A 15,621-nucleotide genomic window follows, 5' to 3' on the forward strand; every position below is an offset into this window, starting at 1 on the left:
TGCTAGTATTTATTGTTTTTTTAATGCTCTTTAAATGAGATTGCTTTCTTTATTTCTTTTTTAAATATTTTGTCAATGTATAGAAACACAATCAATTTCTGTGTATTGATTTTTGGATTCTTAAACTGTACTGTGTTAGTTTATTAGTTCTAACAGTTTTTGTTTTTGTTTTTGTAGTCTTTAGAATTTTTTTTTTTTTTTTGTATATAACATGATATCATTTTACTTCTTTTTTTTTGCTTCTTCTGATTTTGATGACTTTTATTTTTTCCTTTCCTGATTGTGCTGGCTTGGATTTCCAGTACTAAGTTGAATAGGAGGGTTGAGAGTGGTACCCTTCTCTTGTTCCTGATCTTAGAGGAAAAGCTTTCAACCTTTCACCATTGAGTGTGGTTAGTTGTGAGCTTGTCATAATGGCCTTTTCATAATGAAGTAAGTTCCTTCTAACCACAAAATTTTTGAGACTACCATGAAAGGATATTGTATATTGTCATATGCTTTGTCTGCATCTATTGAGGGATCATATGATTTTGGGTGTATCACATTTATTTACTCATGTATCATGAACCATCCTGTTATCCCAGGAATAATCACATTTGATGATGGTGTATGATCCTTTTAATGTATTGTCAAATTCAGTTTGCTAATATTTTGTTGAGAATTTTTCCATTTATATTCATCAGGGATATTGGCCTGTCATTTTCTTTTCTTGGAGTGTCCTTATATGGCTTTGGTAGCAGGATAATACTGGCCTCATCAAATGAGTTAGGAGTGTTCTGTTCTCTTGAAGTTTTAGGAAGAGTATAAGAAGGATTGATGTTAATTCTTTAAATGTTTGGTAGAATTTATCTATAAAGCCTGGTCCTGGTCCTGGGGTTTTCTTTGTTGGGAAGTTTTTGATTACTGATTCAATCTCCTTAGTTGTTACTGGTCTATGTAGATTTTCTATTTCTTCATGGTTCAGTTTTAGTAGGTTGTATGTTTATAGGAATTTATTCCTTTTTTCTAGTTTGTGGAATTTATTGGCATATAATGTTTTATAGTAGTCTCTCATGATCCTTGTTATTTCTGTTGTATCAATTGTAAGTGTTCACTAAAGGGATCATTTTTTAAAAGTGGGTCACATATAAATATTTGGAAGAGTGAAAGGAGGGTATGGGAAAGGAGACAACCATTTAAGTTAGAACTACCTTATTAGTGAATAATGTCAAAATAATGTCATGAGATTATTCACTCTAAGAAATCTCTTATTAGCTTCTATTAGGCTGAGTCAATTACACAACTATGAACATATAGAATAATCAAAAATACATAAATACAAAGAGGTTGTAAAGGAGGCCAATAACTGAAAAGACTAAAGAGTAGGAATGGTATGAGTTCCAAAAACATTGAAACTGACAATCTCCACTTGCAAATATCTGTTTTTGGTTTTGTTTTGTTTTGTTTCTGGTTCCTCATTGCAGGTTTATTCTGAATATTGCTATATAAATGCTCACTTGAATTAAAAAATTTCAGGAGTAAGATAAAATTTCTTTAACTTTTCTTTTATGTTCCAGTATACAGTAATCAGCATAATTTATGCTCTACAGAGTTTAATTAGGAGGTTGAGCAAGTAGCTAAACCTTAAACGATGGTATCAGTACCAGATGCTTAGGGTTTAGATTATTGAAGTCTGATTTAAAACAAATCCACGGTAAATCACTTTCTCTAGTGTCTGACTAAATGAATGTTGCTCTACCCTCTCCAGCAACATAAAAATTACTAGCTACTTTTTAAAATTCTCCACATTATAACCATAATGGTCATCCTTATGTTCCTCCAAAGTATTATATTGTCTATTTTTAGCTAAGTTTTGTAAAAGAAACACTGCATTGGCTGGAGTGAAAAGGGCAAGAAAAATTTCTGTTGAAGACTATTGCAACAGAGGCGAGAGATTGAATTCAACTCCACTAAAACAGAAGGCAACAGGATTTTAAAAGCTGGTGTGAGCTAATGGAAAAGTACTAGAGGAAGTTGGGTGGGAATGGCCAATGTTATTAGACCATCTGTATTTGCTAATTATTCATTATCTAAGTTAGGCCCCTACCCTCCCACACAGACTGGAAGATAGGGGTACTATCTACTTTGATGATTACATTTCAAAGGAATGGCTCCCATATTCTCGAGAAAGATATTCCTGATATGTAAAACGGACAAGAGGCAGTTATATTTCCTAAAGTAAATGCTCTAAGAAAAGGTCATGGGACTAGAGTCAGGAGAAGCCTCTCTAAAATTTAGTTAGCTGAGGAGAATGTAGTTTTGTACATTTTTCTTCTCTTCTTAAATACATTTTCTTCTACCTGCTACCTAGCTATAGCCTACTTTTCTTTTCAGGTTTCAGCTTTATGTCCCTTTCACAAATTTCTCTTCTTCATCTCCAAAGCAAGGCTAGGTCTTTAGTTATACATTCCGTCTTATTTTTCCATATGTTTTGTATCCCTCATTGTACTCATAATTGTTCGGTTGTTTTCACTATTAGATTACAAGGTTCCTGAAGGAAAAAAAAAAAAAGTCTTCCTTAATTTCCATGTAGCCTAAAGGCCTAGCAAATTGCCTAGTATATTTTAGTCATTGATGAAGCAATACATAAATGTGCACAAGAATGTATTCCCTGATTCTGGCACCAGGAACATAACAGCTTTTGCCCATTCTGAGATTTTCTGCTTGACAAGAAACTGATGCCTGCTCAAATCAGTCACTGAAATTCAACCAATAGCCTACAGTGAGTTACAGATCTCCGTATTGTTCTGCTCTTGGAGAAATCCTAGTAAGCACTTGACATGCAAACTACTTGCTAAGTGAAAATTAGCACTAATAGCCATCTCAATATCTGGAGTGTACTACCATTGTTATCCTGGAAGAGTATCCAGGTAAGACGTGCTGGGCATCCTAGGTAAGAGAGGGTGAAAATAAATTAATTAGCTTCAGATGCCTGAGGGACAAGAGACTTTTGGTGAAAAATACCCAAATGGCATGGCAAGTTTATGTGCATTTGGGTTAATCACAGAAAGCTAAAGTTGTCTAATGTGGTAGGCATTTGCTACCATGATCCTCTATAGAATATGTAATGTTTGCGTAAAAGATAACATTATGGCTTCAGACAGTCTTTTTATTCATTAGGAGGATGTCTGTGACTAGAGACACAGAGAGCAAGATTTAAAAGTCCAGTACAGAAGGTTCAAATTGCCTGACTGGGAATCAGTGCTGTTGCGAGGGGTCTGGGTTTAGTGGCTGAGTTGCAGTCCATAGGAACTATCTTAGTTGTTTCAGGCTGCCATCACAAAATATCACAGATTTGTTAGCTTATAAAGAACAGAAATTTATTACTCACAGTGCTGGAGGATGTAAGTCTGAAATCAGAGCGCCAGGATGGTCACGTGAGGGCCCTCTTCCAGGTTGCGGATTTCTTGTATGGCAAGCCTGTTTTGTGAGGGCATTAATCACTTCCAAACTCGTTATCCCTCACATTGGTCATTCAGATTTCAATATATGAATTTTGGGGTGATACAAACGTTCAGACATTCAGGAACTAAGTTTCTGGATAAGGAAAAGGTAGGAGAGCTGGAAAGATAAGAAAGGGAGGTACAATAATGTTTTTTGCTTTGTTAGTCACTAAATGTAAAGCTTCCCATTTATTTTCTAACTGTATCTGGACTGGCTGAGAACGTAATAGATTTAAAATTGCATGTGGAAGACATGAGTAACTCCAGACAGAGGAGACTTGGAAAAGCAGGGGATTATTCTTTTGTAAAATTCTATAGGGAGATTCTTTTGGAATGTTTTGTAGAAATCCTACCTCCATGTCTCATAGGGTTAGATTTATTTTTGGCAATATGTCCTGATAAAATTCTGTATCTAAATATCTGTTGTCCATATGACTAAATCAGTTGTTACCATCTTGGCATTCCAACGTATTTTCTAAGAGTGTCGTGACTCAGGCAGCAAAACAGAAGAGCTGTGCCTTGGGGAACTCAGTGCTCCTATATTCCCCCAACAGCTCTCATCTGCCTCCTGGAAAGGGAGAAATGGTCTTGGAGCAGTGCCAGCAAACCAACTTACAAATAGGAAAAGTGAATGTATGTTCTTCCGGGCCTTTTTCTATGTGTGGATTGAAAGTTACACTTTTTTATTTTTTATAAAAATAGGCTCTGTTAATCAGTGAAACAGATTAACGAGGAGGGATTGCAAAGATGTGTGTATTTTATGATCCATTTTCTTATTCTGAGTAAAATTTAACTTTTCATTACATAGAAGTTTATATAACAGCATTGAAACCTGATGCTTCTCTTTTGGCATGTCATGCAAAGGTGCTGGACTTTCGTTTGATAAAAGAAGCATGATGTCACTGAACATTAACAATGTCCTAATTTCTAGATAAAAAAGAAGGATACATACATTATGAAAATAATGGAGTCTATATTAAATATCACTCTAGACCTCAGAGCTATTACTCACCACATTCCACTTGTTCAACCATGACCTTCATGACTCTTTTATTGTACTGAATTCTGATCACCCATTATGCAAAGCATAATTACAACTCAGGGAAGTAAAATAATATTAATCAGGGATAACATTGCAATGGACTTTGACCCATAGGTATAAATCTAATAAATGTGTAGGGTTTCTTTTTTTCCATAACATAATGAGTTCTTCCTTATATCATTACTCATGGGACCAATGTGAAATCATATTAAGAATATTTAAGACAATTAATGAGACAGGTAAAAAATTATTGTGTGGTTTTAATTTCCTAATCATTTCAATGCCCCAAATTAAGGGTATACATCGAGGTACATCCCTTAAAACCTGCCAGTCATATTCCTCTGGAATAATGTGATAAAAGAGTAAAAGTAAAGGAAATCAGATAAAATGAAGTAAAAAAAAAATGTTAGGGTATCAGAGAAGCAATATCCAAATGATTAAATCAGATGGATGGTGAAACAGTCTATTAAGTGAAGTGGTCAGAAGTCTCATTTCTTGGACCATAAAAATAGACTGCACGAGGCATTTTACCGAAGGGAACCATTCTTCAGTGGCTTGACTAGATAAACACAGGTCATCTAAATCTCTGATTCCAAGCAATCCTATCATCTGTCTGTTCTTTCTTTTCTGGCATCCATTCATCATTTGTTCAGCAACCCAAATTCTGATCTTTGCCAATTCATATTGCTTCTACCCTGAATCAACCAATTTTAGTAATATATGTAAAAATATTTAAAGTAGATCCCCTCCCCCCATACACACACACAAAGTTCTTTGAAGAAAATTAGGCACTCAAACCATTTAACTGATACACAAAACATCAAAAAAGCAAGAAAATAGGGAAACCAATTGATTAACAAGACCATGTTATCATTTAGAAAAAACGATCTTTTAAATATTGTTGACCTATCATACTGTTTATCATTATCCATTTCCACTGGCTCAATCTATGACTTATTCTATCCAAATTTAAGATGCTTATTAAAGCCTGACATAGAACAATTTCCTAAATACAATTTCACTATTGAGAAAATATAAAAGTGCAGCTATCCAAGAACCAGATTATTGTGGTTTCCTTTGGGGATTAGTACTGAGACTTGTGAATATAGGATAAACTGGGTCTTATTTTTCCATTGTATATTCTCTTATGAAATTGGTAGACTTTATAATATGCATACATTATCTTACAAATATATATGAAAGGATATCCCATCAAGAATAAAAAAATGCCAAAAAAATCCTTTAAAAAAAATCAAGAAATAATTTTAATAAAAGCTACACCCTCAAACTCATAGGGAATTCAATTAGGAATTCCATTTCCAGATATGACAATGTAGTAGAAACAATGTAGAAACTGATTTTGAGCAATTATTTGAAATGAGAAATATAAGGAGACCTTGAGTTTCCTAATAAAAATACTTTCAGGCAATAACTGTTATTAGTATTCCCACCCAGTAATTCACTCAACTGAACATCAACATCAAAAGCTGACTTTGATACCTTTAAAGAATCCAGAAACTTAGATCGCCTTTGTAAACATTGCTGTTGGTTAAGTGTAACTCAGGCTCTCAAAACATATGTTTATGTCTTTCTGTGTAGCTATTGAGGATATCTCTCAAAATGGTTAGCATTTTTCCATTTAACCCCCTTCATCATTGTCATATTTTTTGTCCAAGAAATTTTTAAGCTAGTGTCTGGGGTCATATTTATAAAAGATCTACACACCAAAGAATGGTGAATAAGTGGCTATCTGTCATGGCCCATGGCTAACACTATTCATAGTTTATGATTTATCTCCTTTTTATTTTCTTTGATGTTGTATTGACATATTTGGTTTTGCTCTTTCTAAATTATGTCTTCTTTCTATTAGTTTTGACTTAGGGAAATCTTTAGAAATATCTAGGATACAAAAGCAAATGGCTGGAAGCCCTGAGGGGTATTCAGGAAGTACATGAAAAACTATGAGTGAAAGGATACTGTCAAGGACTACTCATGGGCTATTCTGTTCATAATTGCACCTGCAGCATCCAGCACATTATCTCACATCTGTTAGGTACTTAATCAGTGTTATTGGATGAATGACTAAAAGCTAGATTATTAGATTATTCCAATGCCGTATTTATACTCGTACGTCAGGTATGCAATAAAGCCTTTAAGACGGCAGGAACACTTTTCTTTGGTTATTGCTTTGTTTTTTTTGCTGTTTTTACATGAGATTGACCAACAAAAGAGGTAAGAGAAAGCAGAAACAAGATACTACTATGCAGAATTGGGAAATCACATAAAAAAACTCCAAAATTTCTCTTCTAAACACGAGACAGTGTCCCATTTCTGAATCTCTGCCCCTATTTTAGATTTTGACTTCCTGACATTTACTGTTTCCACATAGTCACCTGCTTACACTCTTTACTATCTGCCCATGACTTTGCTCCCCCAAATGTTGCATGAAACTATTATCCATTCATGAGGATCTGGTATTGACCATTCATTACCTGCTTAACTCCTGAAGTAAACTGTGCCTAACTTTAATCTGCTAACAACTATCAATTCTGAGTTATGCCATGTGGGAGATTTGGGGTTTCTTTTTGCCCCTTTCATTTCTGCACTTAAAATATTGCCCCCTCTTCCAAAAATGGGGGCAATATTTTCTACCATTCCACACAAAATGAATTAATGAAATACGTTAGCAGGGATTATGTATCTCTGAAAGCTAGAAGAATATTGGAAAAATAATGAGTATCCAATATATTTTCACTGAATAGGTAAACACTTCTGACAATTTTCTTTCATCTTTTCACTTTAGGCTCTTCTCTCTGCATCTATAGGCAAAGATATCATATCCTGTACATAGTCTATATGCTTAGAAACAACTAGCTGAGTTCCCTGTTCTCCATTAGTGACTTGACCCAAACAATAATAAAAAAAAAATTCCTATACTTCCAACCTGTTACTAGGGTACCACACATATATTCTTAGGGAAGGGCATTGGCTTAAGAATGTCACTGTTTTTTGGCCTCAGCCTCTTACAACACAATGGCTCCCTCCAGTGTTCAATGCTCAACACATTATTGGCAAAAATTTGAGTGGAATTCCTAGACCTGTACTTTTGATTGCCACAGAATGGCACTCTGTGTTTATCACTGTTTCTGCTGCCATGAGTAAAATTTTTTAAAAGGAGGAATTCCTTAAGTATCCTATGCTCTCTGCTCTAACTAATACTAGAAATTCTGAGTTCCCATTCTGTATTTAGCTTTAGAGTAATGTCTATGTCTTCTTGGCAGGAAACAGAGATAACTTGGCTCCTTCTCATAGACCAACAATATCATATGAGGGGATAATGAAATCATCAAATGGTATTAAACAGTTTGATTTTTATTCTTCTAGTTACTCTAATATTTCAAAGTGCACACAAAGGTGATCATTTCAAAAGTATTCAGGGGTTATGGGAGGAACTATTCTGTAAAACATCAATGTCATTTTCAATCCTCACTGTCCACTTCAGCATTTTAGATTTAATCAACCTCAGTCTGAAACTAGAGGCATGAAAGTACCTGTCACCTCCTTATAAGACCTGCTAAACTGAAGTGAAAAATATATTCATGCTACAAGGTAATAAACCTGGCTGCCTATTGACAGGTACAGTATAGGCATGCTTCCAGGATGTTGAATTGTCCTAAAAATACATTTTATTATGTTTTCCATTAGAGTCATTGACCATCAAGTCAACTCAGTGGGTGAAAAGCTCAACTTCTTCACTTATTCATACCACAACTAGGAATGTTGTATTTCCCATTACATGCAATCAATGTTGGTTGTTTAAGACATTGAGCATAACCCACCAGGAGTTTGTCCCATAGTGATGGGACAATATTTTTAGGTATCTTTAGGTATCTGCTCTCTATGACAACTAACCTCTGGATGAGAAATTTGTTGGAGGAGATTGACAGGTTGTTACATAAAATCTGAATCCCATATATCTGGAGTCCCATCACACAACTTGCTGGAATTATTCCGGATTTATTGTGATTATTTTTATTTCAGATGACAGAAACTCAACTAAACCACCTATAAATAAATAAACAAAAGAAATATATTGGTTCACATTAGACAGGCATGCTTAAATCCAGGAATTCAAATGGTGCTTCTCAGAATTTTCTGGCTCTAGCTAGTTTTACTCTCAGAATGATGCCAAGATGTAGTCTACCAAGAACATATTACCTTTAGAACTTATGATATTTGAAGAAAAGCAATTTGATCCCTCCTAACATTTATATCAAGCCTTGAAAAATGGTGATATGCCTTGTTTCGGTCATGGCCTCAGCTATGAAAAATCATGCTATCTAAGAGGAGGAGGCTATCTAATTGGATGCCTGGAATATAGGATCATCCCTATGACAAGGGAAGTTGCACTACTTGATGAATGGAGGAACAGATCCCAAGATGAAAGAACTGATGAAGTCAGACCATCGTGGAAGATATAACTACTATCATAACCGATTCCCAACACCAAACACCATATAATTCCACTGGTTGCTTGTAACTGCCATTGTTATAGAGGTACTAGTTTATATTTTACTTTTAGGCACCACAGCAAGCTTCAAGCCTCACTTTTGTGTCCTGTATATTTCTTACTCTCCACAATATAATAATTAGAAATAATTAGATATTTGAATACCTCTGCTCTGCCACCATTGACCACCAACACAACTGATCCACCTGTCAGTTATTTTTTTTATTATTATTAATTCCTGAAATTTATCCGTGAGAACGTTCCTTTCTATAACAAACATGGCATTCAGTCCCTTACCTGGGGAACTATAGGCTGTACAAAGCAATAGTTATAGTATCTTATAAAGTGCAAAAGGTGAATCTAATTGGAATAAAAATGTATTCCATAACAGAGATGTGAGAGAGCAAATGGAAGTTATCTGTCTTTCCTTCAGAGAAAGGGGGGAAAATAATAATACCAACCCTTACTAAAAGCTGAAGGGAACTTCTAGTGTCATCTAAACCAGAGGAGTTGGCAATTCCATGACAACTTTCCATGCAACTGTTCCCCATGTTCTGTTGCTCCCTGCTCTCTTTGTCCATTGTGAGTTCAGTCTACACCTACGTGGCATGAATCACTAAGTCCTGAATAACTGAAAGAAGTGTGCAATTTTGAAGCAGTATGTTGAGCTCCAGTGGTTGGTCAACTGCCAACACTATGGAGTCTTAAAAGCAGAGATCACATATTTAAGTGCTGTTAGGGGCCATTGGGTAATGAAAATAAGTAAAGCATATCTGATGTCATATAATAGGAAGGTATGAGAACTGTAGTAAACTTGAAACCATAGTCCATGTCTAAAAAGTTCAGCTGTAGTTTGTTCCATCTAATTGATTATATGGAGAAATACAGACCAACTGTTTAGAGATACCCTATTTCTCATGATATACCATAAAACTGGAGTTTTTTGTGTAATATTCCCAAATTAAAATACTCTGAGTCAAACAAAACATATCTGAAAGTTACATCCAGTGTGGGCTGCCAATTTGAGATTCCACCACCCTCTTGAAATAGTTGAGTCTTTTAGAGCTTTTTGGTAGTCAAACCTACACAATTTTTACCCTTGCACTACCTGGAGTTAAGGGAACAAATCTCTCTGCTGGTGGTGTCTTTGGGGCTCCACTCTCCACCATTCCCCATTATCCATATGCAATCCTAGAGGCTCCAGTGAAAGAAAGCCTTGTGTCAAGGTTTTCCTAAAGACTTCTTGAGGCTTTCTTTGCCTTTCTTCCACAGGATACAGCCAACTGGGATTAATTGTTCATCCATCCACCCTCTTACCACAAAAAGGAGATAGGACATTGCCTTTACTAAATAGTTTCTTTAGCTAATTTGGACGCCAAAGCTAAGATTCAGTGTCTAAAAAAATATAAACACAGTCTTATGGTCAATTCTCTCTACTGATTCTCCACCAACTTGATTTGATAGAGAATTCAGTAATCTTCTAATATTTCCCTTTAATCAGTGAAATCTGGAGGACCTAAAGTAGCTGTTCTCACCTGGTCCTATAAGTCACATTATGAAATGGAAATTGTGAACCTGGTTGATGTAATAGTACCTGACTCTCAGTTTCAGCTAGGTTGCCATAACACTTGCTATATTGACTCTATTTCCTACAATTATCTTCTGATTCTCTAGAAGCCAAGCTTGTATCTCGGCAACTTGGTATCCCCAGGGGATTTCCTTGTTTTAGTAATTCACTCTCCCTGCCTTTCATTTCATCATGATTAATTTGTCATTTATTTCTGTGGACCCAGATTTGACAGAATGAGGTATTTGCCAACAGCTTCAGCTCAGATGATGCATACTGATTGAAGCATCTTATCTCCTTTGCCATATAAGGTGGTTAAAACTTTAGATTTTACTGTGAATTTTGTGAAATACTTATTTTGTGAAATAAATAGACAAGGCCCTTAACATACTTTTTCTCTGAACTTTATATGAGCATCGTGATGAAGGTTATTATCTCTATTAGAGAGTGAAGACACTAAAAAGCATAAAGCTTAAGTGCCTGTGGAATAGATAGTCTAGCTCTTCTCTAAACATATCTCTCTTTCCTGGTCAGGTAAGTAACTACATTTCTCAGATTCCCTGCATTTAGAAGCAGCCATGCCACTGAGATATAGACAATAGAATGTGGTTAAAAGTGATGTCACTGCTGCCAACAATCCATACCTTGCATGTGTATTTTACAGCACATATCAATTTACCCTATTTCATCAGCTGCCTACATTAGAAACCCAGGAGACTGGACACTTCTATGCATATATGACTCTCCAGACATCTAGTTCAATTGTTTTGTGTGTGTTTTTCTATTCTGCAGTAAATGTAAAATTTTAAAAAATCATTTTAACTGTGTTAAATAAATTATATTTTTCGTGCTAAATCTATGTGTGAAATTATTTCTCTTTTCCCCTTAAAGAATAGTTTTAGCTTAAACTTCACTTAGAACATTGCCCTTAGCAAATAAAATTCATCAGGCTAATTAGTATCTTCAATGTATATTTTAGCAGGTGTGTCTTAGAGAGCTCATGTCAATCACATTTCTCTGTGAATAATAAATGACTTCAAGTGTGCTGTTCATTTCATTGGATTTTAGAACATTGCACCATTTTCTGCATGTAGTGAACATAAGCAATATATATGGTTGACAACTGTAAGTGTTCTCTATAGATGTCAAAGTCAGTTGTAAATATCGTTAATTATAAAGTCATGCTCAATGAATTTTCAGTTTATCTGCCTCTGTGCAATATTGCAATTGACTATATTGCAATTAAGCGAACACACAATGTGATATATATAGATGATGCATTACAGAATTGTACACCTGAAATCTATGTAACTTTACTAACAATTGTCATCCCAATAAACTTTAATTTAAAAAATAATTGATACTAGCAATAGTATCAATTGATACAAGTTTAAAAAAAGTTAAACAGTTAAACCACTATACTGGTATTTTTCAAGTGGCTATTTTGCTATGTTTTTAGTGTTTTTTTCATCACACTCTTGATGCTCCCCTCTATCAATTATGAATAATATAATAAATTTTTCCCTCATCTTCACTCAGATTGTTTTATATTGGAATGAATTTATAAACGCCTAACTTTTGAGATAATCTCAAGTATTTTAGATTGTGAAATAAAATTCCAAGGACTACATTCAAAAGATTAATATTGAAATTTAAGGTTGGAGTACATGACTACAAAGACATTTTAGGTCTGCTGTTGATTTCAAACCTGAGAGACTTTTGAACTGGTGGTTGAATTTTGAAACTACTTGGACATCTGAGTATTTAAGAGTGATTTCACTTAAAACCTTTACATATTTCTCCACCAACATTTACTAAAATAATCTAGGTATGCCTGTTTATTATGCTGACTTTAAAATCTCAAAACAGACTAGATGATTCAGAAATGACAAATTTATGATACAGACAATTCATCATAATTGTCTACAGCTATGCTCCTACATTTATTTCACTGCTACAAAAGAACATTGTACTTAATAAGACACCAGGCACATAAATTATTTTTCTCTGGCGTAATCTTTCTAAGGTGTACTTAGACATTTTTTATTGAAACTAGAACTAATGCAGAAATCTACCTTCCATGTTAACACTTGAGCGTTATGGTTTCCAAACCATAATTCCAGCTTGGTTCTAAGCATTTGTGAATTATAACTCTATTGTGAGATTAAGCAATATACCTATTGATACGTGGATTGTGAGATTGCCACACAAAAATTTTGGGTAAGCTAGTTATTCCAGTGGGTCAACTGGAGTTTGGGTACAAAGGGCTAATAGCTTTCCACTCTATGAGTTTCCCATTGCTATATTCTAAGGATGTTTGAAACTAGCAGCAAATGCCATTTTCTCCCGGGATTGCCTTAGAAGTTATTTTTTGAGATCCCTAGCTCCTCTAGGAGTACTGGTTGGGTGAGGAATCATACAGGTTGGAAACTGTATTTGTTATAAAAGTTTTGAATAGAGGTAACAATAATTGTTTTAAAGGGACTTCCATTTTAGCTAGCTGGTGGATTAGGCATCCTTTTAGGCTATATCTAACTAAGACTTGGTACTACAGCTTCTAAAATTGATAGGGGAAAAGAATTTGAATTACTGTAAATGAAGAGCATGAGCCAAGGAGCTCAGAATTAGAGGGTCTCTTGATGAAGCAAATAACAATACACAGACTATGGCAGATGAGAAGGGATGGTAAAGCATGGATTAAATGAACCTACATACACTGGGAGTGCCAAAAATGTACACATTGTAAGAGATGTTATGTATGTATTACTTTTTGAAGTTGAATTGAATTATGGTAGCAAGGTGTATTATGACAGTCCCTCAAAAGATGATGTTAATCAAATGATTGGTAGCGTCATTCATTGTATTACAATTTTAACAGTTTTTTTCCTTTCTTAAAATGTGTATACGTTTTTTTGGCACCCTCTGTATATATGCACAGATAATTTTTGATGAAGGAGCCAAAAACATACAATGTAGAAAAGAAAGCCTCTTCAATAAATGGTGCTGGGAAAATTGGAAAACCACATGCAAAAGAATGAAACTAGACTATCTGTCATCATATACCAAAATTAACTCAAAATGGATCAAAGACCTAAACATAAGACGTGAAACAATAAATTGCATAGAAGCAAGCATGGACCTTGGGTTCAGAGATGATTTTATGAATTTGACCTCAAAGGCAATGGAAGTAAATGAAAAAATAAATGAAAGGGACTATATCAAACTAAAAAGCTTATGCACAGCAAAAGAAACCATCGACAAAACAAAGAGGCAACCAACTGAATGGGAGAATATTTGCAAACAACACCTCCAATGAGGGACTGATATCCAAAATATACAGAGAACTCATGTAACTCAACAACAACAAAAAGCAAATAATACAATTAAAAAATGGGCAGCGGACCTAAAGAGACATTTCTCTAAAGAGGACATGCAAATGGCCAATAGACACATGAAAAAATGCTCAACATCATTAATCATCAGAGAAATGCAAATAAAAACCACAAGGAGAGATCACCTCACACCAGTTAGAATGGCTATCATCAATAAGACAAATAATAACAAGTATTGGAGAGGCTGTGGAGAAAAAGGAACCCTCATACACTGCTGGTGGGAATGTAATTGGTACAGCATCTATGAAAACAGTTTGGAGGTTCCTCAAAATATTAAGAATAGAATTAAAATAAAATAAAAATAAAATAAAATAAAATAAAATAAAATAAAAGAATAGAATTACGACTCAGCAATCCCTCTTCTGGATATCTACCCCCCAAAATCTGAAAACATTTATCTTTGAAGATATAGGTATCCTATGTTCATTGCAGCTTTATTTACAGTGGCCAAGACCTGGAAACAACTAAAGTGTCCTTTGATAGATGATCAGATAAAGATGTAATACATATATACAATGGAATATTACTTTGCCATAAGATTTATGAAATGCTGTCATTTGCAACAACATAGATGGATCTTGAGGTTATCATGCTAGGCTAAAGAAGTCTGACAGAAAAAAATTGAGACCTATATGACTTCACTCATATGTGGCATATAAAACTGAAAACAACAAATGAACATGACAAACAACTCATAGACGCAGACAACAGTTTAATGGTTACCAGAGGGTAAGGGGGTGGGGATGGGGTGGTAGAAGAGGGTAAAGAGTGTCAAATATATAGTGACGGAAGGAGAACTAACTCTGGGTGGTGAACACACAATGCAATATATAGATGATGTGTTATAAAAATGTACACTTGATAACTGTAATTTTATTAACCAATGTCACCCCAATGAATGTAATAAAGATTAAAAATAAATAAGTAAAATGTGCCATTCTTGTGAGAATGTCTACCACCATGACAAAATGTTGTAACCTTGAATAAGGTATACATATACATGCACACACACACAAAAGAATATTATTCAGCTATAATAAAATGAAGAAATCCTACTATTTTTGATAATATGGATGGACCTTAAAGACATTTTGCTAAGTGAAATAAGTTAGACAGAGAAAGCAAATACTGTATGATCTCACTTATATGTGGAACCTGAAAAACAAAAAACAAAAATACCAAATCATAGAAAAAGAGATCAGACTTGTGGTTATCAGAGACAAATGGTCGGGGTAGAGGGAACTGGAGGAAGGTGGTCAGAAATGCAACAATAGAGCTTCAGGGCATTGAAGGGTAAAAGATTATCCAAGAATCACAAATTCAGGCAAGTTCACACCTTTGAAGTTAATAGAAATTCAAGGGCTTAGATAGTATACTAACGCCCTGGTATAAGTCACCATTAAAAAAACAATTAAAAATAAACAAAAAAATTGTCAAAGGGAAAAATCATAAATTGTGACTCCAGTTAAGCTAGTTAAAAGAGCTGAGATCAGTAAATATAATGTATTATCAAATTTAAGGGAGGTATTTTTTTAATCAAATCATCTGAACTAGTAAATTGACATTCTAAGTAGACATTTAGCAATATGCTACTTTCATATGCTAGATTCAGATCTCTATGTATTCAA

Source organism: Rhinolophus sinicus, linkage group LG14, assembly GCF_036562045.2.
Source record: "Rhinolophus sinicus isolate RSC01 linkage group LG14, ASM3656204v1, whole genome shotgun sequence".
Classification (NCBI taxonomy): domain Eukaryota; kingdom Metazoa; phylum Chordata; class Mammalia; order Chiroptera; family Rhinolophidae; genus Rhinolophus; species Rhinolophus sinicus.